Here is a 6,000-nt window from a genome sequence, read left to right on the forward strand (position 1 = left end):
CAAATTGCCATCAATAAAATGCAATTGTGTTCATTGTCCGTAGCTTATGCCTGCCCATACGATAATCCCACCGCCACAATGGGGCACTCTGTTCAGAACGTTGACATTGGCAAACCGCTCACCTACATGACACCATATACATGGTCTGTGGTTGTGAGGCTGGTTGGATGTACTGCCAAATTCTCTAAAACAATGTTGGAGGCTGCTTATGTTAGAGAAATTAACATTAAATTCTCTGACAACAGCTCTGGTGGACTTTCCTGCAGTCAGCATGCCAATTGCACGCTCCCACAAAAGTTGAGACATCTGTGGCATTGTGGTGTGACAAAACTGCAGTGGCCTTTTATTGCCTCCAGCACAAATCAAATCAAAGTTTATTTGTCACGTGCGCCGAATACAACAGGTGTAGTAGACCTTACAGTGAAATGCTTACTTACAGGCTCTAACCAATAGTGCAAAAAAGGTGTTAGGTGAACAATAGGTAAGTAAATAAATAAAACAACAGTAAAAAGACAGGCTATATACAGTAGCGAGGCTATAAAAGTAGCGAGGCTACATACAGACACCGGTTAGTCAGGCTGATTGAGGTAGTATGTACATGTAGATATGGTTAAAGGGACTATGCATATATGATGAACAGAGAGTAGCAGTAGCGTAAAAGCTGGGTTGGCGGGTGGCGGGACACAATGCAAATAGCCCGGTTAGCCAATGTGAGGGAGCACTGGTTGGTCGTCCCAATTGAGGTAGTATGTACATGAATGTATAGTTAAAGTGACTATGCATATATGATAAACAGAGAGTAGCAGCAGCGTAAAAAGAGGGTTTGGGGGGGGGGGGGGGGCACACAATGCAAATCGTCCGGGTAGCCATTTGATTAGCTGTTCAGGAGTCTTATGGCTTGGGGGTAAAAACTGTTGAGAAGCCTTTTTGTCCTAGACTTGGCACTCCGGTACCGCTTGCCATGCGGTAGTAGAGAGAACAGTCTATGACTGGGGTGGCTGGGGTCTTTGACAATTTTTAGGGCCTTCCTCTGACACCGCCTGGTGTAGTCCTGGATGGCAGGCAGCTTAGCCCCAGTGATGTACTCGGCCGTACGCACTACCCTCTGTAGTGCCTTGCGGTCAGAGGCCGAGCAATTGCCGTACCAGGCAGTGATGCAACCAGTCAGGATACTCTTGATGTTGCAGCTGTAGAACCTTTTGAGGATCTCAGGACCCATGCCAAATCTTTTTAGTTTCCTGAGGGGGAATAGGCTTTGTCGTGCCCTCTTCACAACTGTCTTGGTGTGCACTTGTGTAACGATCATGCTGTTTAATAAGCTTCTTGATATGCCACACCTGTCAGGTTGATGGATTATCTTGGCAAAGGATAGATGCGCACTAACAGGGATGTAAACAAATTTGTGCACAACATTTTTGCAAAATAAGCTTTTTGTGAATATGGAAAATTTCTGGGACATTTTATTTCAGCTCATGAAACATGGGATCAACACTTTACATGTTGCGTTTATGTTTTGGTTGAGTGTAGTTTAATTACTAGTTGAACTACATTAACGACTCCAACATTACACATCCTTTAGTGATTAGCATAACAGTTTACAGTATAGTCATCACGATGACATAAGATAGATTTCTTAAAACAGATCAATATCTTTGGTTTTGTACCGTTGATTTTATCACACGTGCTGGGGTGCGCAGGACTTAGAATGCAGAGTTCATTTTCGAACTCTCAACCCACTGGGCACATGTCGTCATTTCAATGTTGAAATCTGGGTAATAATTGGTTGAGACTTTAATCAATGAGATGTATTTAATCAATGAGTGAGATGTACCCACTCAAAAATAATTCCCAATGTGTTATCACTATGCTTCAACCATCTAAAAGCACAACGAGTTTCCAATGGAAAAACATAATCAAACATAATTTATCTAAATGTGATAGAACTGCGCTTTCAACTATTTAAAAAACACAACAAGGCTCAAATGAGAATACAACATCAGATACACTTTTGGAAAAAGTACCCAATGTCATACTTGAGTAAAAGTAAAGATACCTTAATAGAAAATGACTTAAGTATAAGTAAAAATCACCCAGTAAAATCTACTTGAGTACAAGTCTAAAAGTATTTGGTTTAAAATATATTTAAGAATCAAATGTAAATGTAATTAGTATAAATCATCATCTCAAAAACCAGACGTCACCATTGTGTATGTATGTATATGTATATATACACTGCTCAAAAAAATAAAGGGAACACTTAAACAACACAATGTAACTCCAAGTCAATCACACTTCTGTGAAATCAAACTGTCCACTTAGGAAGCAACACTGATTGACAATAAATTTCACATGCTGTTGTGCAAATGGAATAGACAAAAGGTGGAAATTATAGGCAATTAGCAAGACACCCCCAAAAAAGGAGTGATTCTGCAGGTGGTGACCACAGACAACTTCTCAGTTCCTATGCTTCCTGGCTGATGTTTTGGTCACTTTTGAATGCTGGCGGTGCTCTCACTCTAGTGGTAGCATGAGACGGAGTCTACAACCCACACAAGTGGCTCAGGTAGTGCAGTTCATCCAGGATGGCACATCAATGCGAGCTGTGGCAAAAAGGTTTGCTGTGTCTGTCAGCGTAGTGTCCAGAGCATGGAGGTGCTACCAGGAGACAGGCCAGTACATCAGGAGACGTGGAGGAGGCCGTAGGAGGGCAACAACCCAGCAGCAGGACCGCTACCTCCGCCTTTGTGCAAGGAGGTGCACTGCCAGAGCCCTGCAAAATGACCTCCAGCAGGCCACAAAGCATGAAAAATCATGCTTTGTGGTATTTCGCAAAGGCTCTATGTTAAACAGATCGCACTATACGTTTTTGTGCGTGTAGATATGGTTGGCCTTGTTTGATAGACCCATTGGACGTCTTTCAGCGATGTTCCTATCGGCGAATTCATTGCTAAATATGCAAGCTGACACAGTTTTTCCACTCTCTGAAAGACTACAACTGGAGTGGGGTGGTGCTTCGTGCTCTGGCCTGGTCCCTCCCCCAATGTGGGCCTTTTTGAAAGGGATGCGGATAGACCGCAATGGCTTCAAATGATTCCTCTCATCACCACAAATCCGACATTGGAGCAATTTTCTGTGTACTACTAGCTACATGGAGAGATTCAACTATACATGTTTCAACCAGAGTATACAAATATTTTCATAAGCATGCCATATCTTTCTATTAGCCTAGTTATCGTTCTAAATGTAATCTCTGTGCCTGTGCACATGTATGCATGGTCAACTATTCTACCCTAATGTTGATGTTATGCTGACACAGTTCAACTGTCATTCACACTGTATAATTGATTTAATTTATTTGCCTTACAGACAATACTGGGTGGTGCCTGGGCTTCTTCCTGCAGTGGATTCTATATAGATAGAAACAGAATTCCTTTGCCTGCGTGTGTCATTGAAGCAGAACGGTATCCCTTGAACTGTATCTCTTTTGAAGATCATGCTGGATTTCAAGCAGAAGATGACTCAAAATGAGCTGAGTGGCAGTTTGACCATGACAACACTCTGCACACAGCTGTACAAATATTCCCTGAACTTTACTACACTGATCATACTATATTTTCTTACTATATGTGGCTTTGTGAATGGCATATTCATCATGACCACCTCTCCCATCATCTGCTGTTCACCATTTCTCTTAGCTACAGATTGTTACACCAGATAATGTGATTTAACCCCAGAAAATGTGTATCCATTACTGGGAGGTACAGGATAGGTAGTGTTTGGTGTAACACAAATAATGTTTTTACCAACCTTAGCTTGGCAATGCTGTCTTCTTCCTCGATTTGTGGAAAAAGGAGGCTCATAAAAGGTCCATGTCCAGTTGCAGGGGATCAGTTTGAATTAAAAAAAAAAGCTCTGTTATTAAAATAAATACTTCTTTTGCCCCATTAAGTAATCCAAGAATGTGTACGCCACCATCTTGTCTATTTCAAGTCTTCTCTCATTGATCGAGACAGGTGGGTGTCCACCCCAAAGTGTCGCATGTCATGATGACTGACACCTGCCTCGATCAATGAAAAATCTTTGGTTAAATCACATTATCTGGTGTAACAATCTGTAGCTACAGTTCTCTGCACTTTACTACACCTGAGACACACTCAAACACGCTGAACTGTACTACAATGTTCATACTGTAGTTTTTTGTAAGTTACTTTTCTCATATAACATTCTTGTTGAATACCCAATTCTCTTTTTGAGTTAGCATTAAATAGTGTACACTCCCCTGTATTTTAGATTTTCACAGACATTCTTTGGACATACGTATTTGAATGTCTATCATTTATTTGGTGCTACAGAGCCCTGTACAGTTTATATAAATCTATTCTGGGAATCTATGAAGGCAGACAACTTTCGAAGGATGATAGAAAAGATCCATACTTATTTTATGTTGGTTCTACGTGGTCTTATGCTGAGCCATACTGGCTGCATTTACACAGGTAGCCCAATTCTGATATTTTTTCCACTAAATGATCTTTTGACCAATAACATCAGATCTTTTTCAGAACTGATCTGATTTGTCAAAAGGCCAATTAGTGGAAAAAATATCAGAATTGGGCTGCTTGTGTAAACACAGCCATAGTCCTTCATCCAGCTTCAGTACACTAGCAATGGTGTTTGGCATGGTGGGCTGTGGAAGCTGACACTCTTTGTGCTTGTGGCGAATGGTCTTGTCTGAGGTTTACGGCCAGCTGGATAAGACTCTGCCTAAAGTGGTGTAAGGCTCATAGACCTTGACCACCAACTGTTTGGACCTCTTGCAGAAGATTGTCTGGTACTGCACGGCTCCTGGGAAGACATGGTTGTGTTATGTGGTGATACCATTTTACACTTTTTGTGGAAGGGACGTAAGGCAACACGCCATTGTCCTTGGGTGTGTTTACAGACATATTCAATATCTCGCTATCCCAGTATGCTGTCCCCACTTGCTTCAAGATGTTCACCATTGTTCCTGGAACCAAGAAAGCAAAGGTAACTGAACTAAATGACTATCGCCCCGTAACACTCACTTCTGTCATCATGAAGTGCTTTGAGAGGATAGTTAAGGATATATGACCTCTACCTTACCTGACATCCTAGACCCACTTTAATTTGCTTACCACCCCAATAGATCCAAAGACGATGCAATCGCCAACGCACTGCACACTGTCCCATTCCATCTAGACAAGAGGAATACATATGTAAGAATGCTGTTCATTGACTATAGCTCAGCATTCAACACCATAGTACTCTCCAAGCTCATCATTAGGTCGGGCCCTGGGTCTGAACCCTACCCTCTGCAACTAGGTTTTAGACTTCCTTACAGTCTGCCCCCAGGTGGTGAAGGTAGGAAATAACACCTCCCCTCCGCTGATCTTCAACACAGGGGCCCCACAAGGGTGCATGCTCTGCCTCCTCCTGTACTCCCTGTTCACCCATGACTGTGTGGCCACGCACACCTCCAACTCAACCATCAAGTTTGCAGACGACATAAAAGTAGTAGGCCTGATTACCAACATTGATGAGACAGCCTACATGGAGGAGTTGAAGGCCCTGGGAAAGTGGTGCCAGGAAAATAACCTCTCACTCAACGTCAACAAAACAAAGGAGCTGATCATGGACTTCAGGAAACTATTACTTTACAAATTTTACAATTACTATTACAAATTTGATTTGATTTGATTTGATTTTACGCACCATGTTGCCCTTATCCTACAGTCGATGGAGAAACCAACTTGAGTGTTCAGAGATAACACTTCCGTTATTCCGACTGGCATGGAAGTGGCTAGAGTCTTCCGAGGTTGAAGGATAATTAGTCTGAAACTAGGGAATTTGGTGCAGTGTGCGCCCTCACTGCTTGCACCCGGTTCAGCTTAATCGAACTCCCTCATTGTCCGAAACGAGGCGGGGCTTAAATTCCAATGGGATGAGTTGCCTCCTGCTACGTCACTCTGGGATAGGCTGCTA

This window comes from Salvelinus alpinus, chromosome 3 (genome assembly GCF_045679555.1).
Source record: "Salvelinus alpinus chromosome 3, SLU_Salpinus.1, whole genome shotgun sequence".
Lineage (NCBI taxonomy): Eukaryota > Metazoa > Chordata > Actinopteri > Salmoniformes > Salmonidae > Salvelinus > Salvelinus alpinus.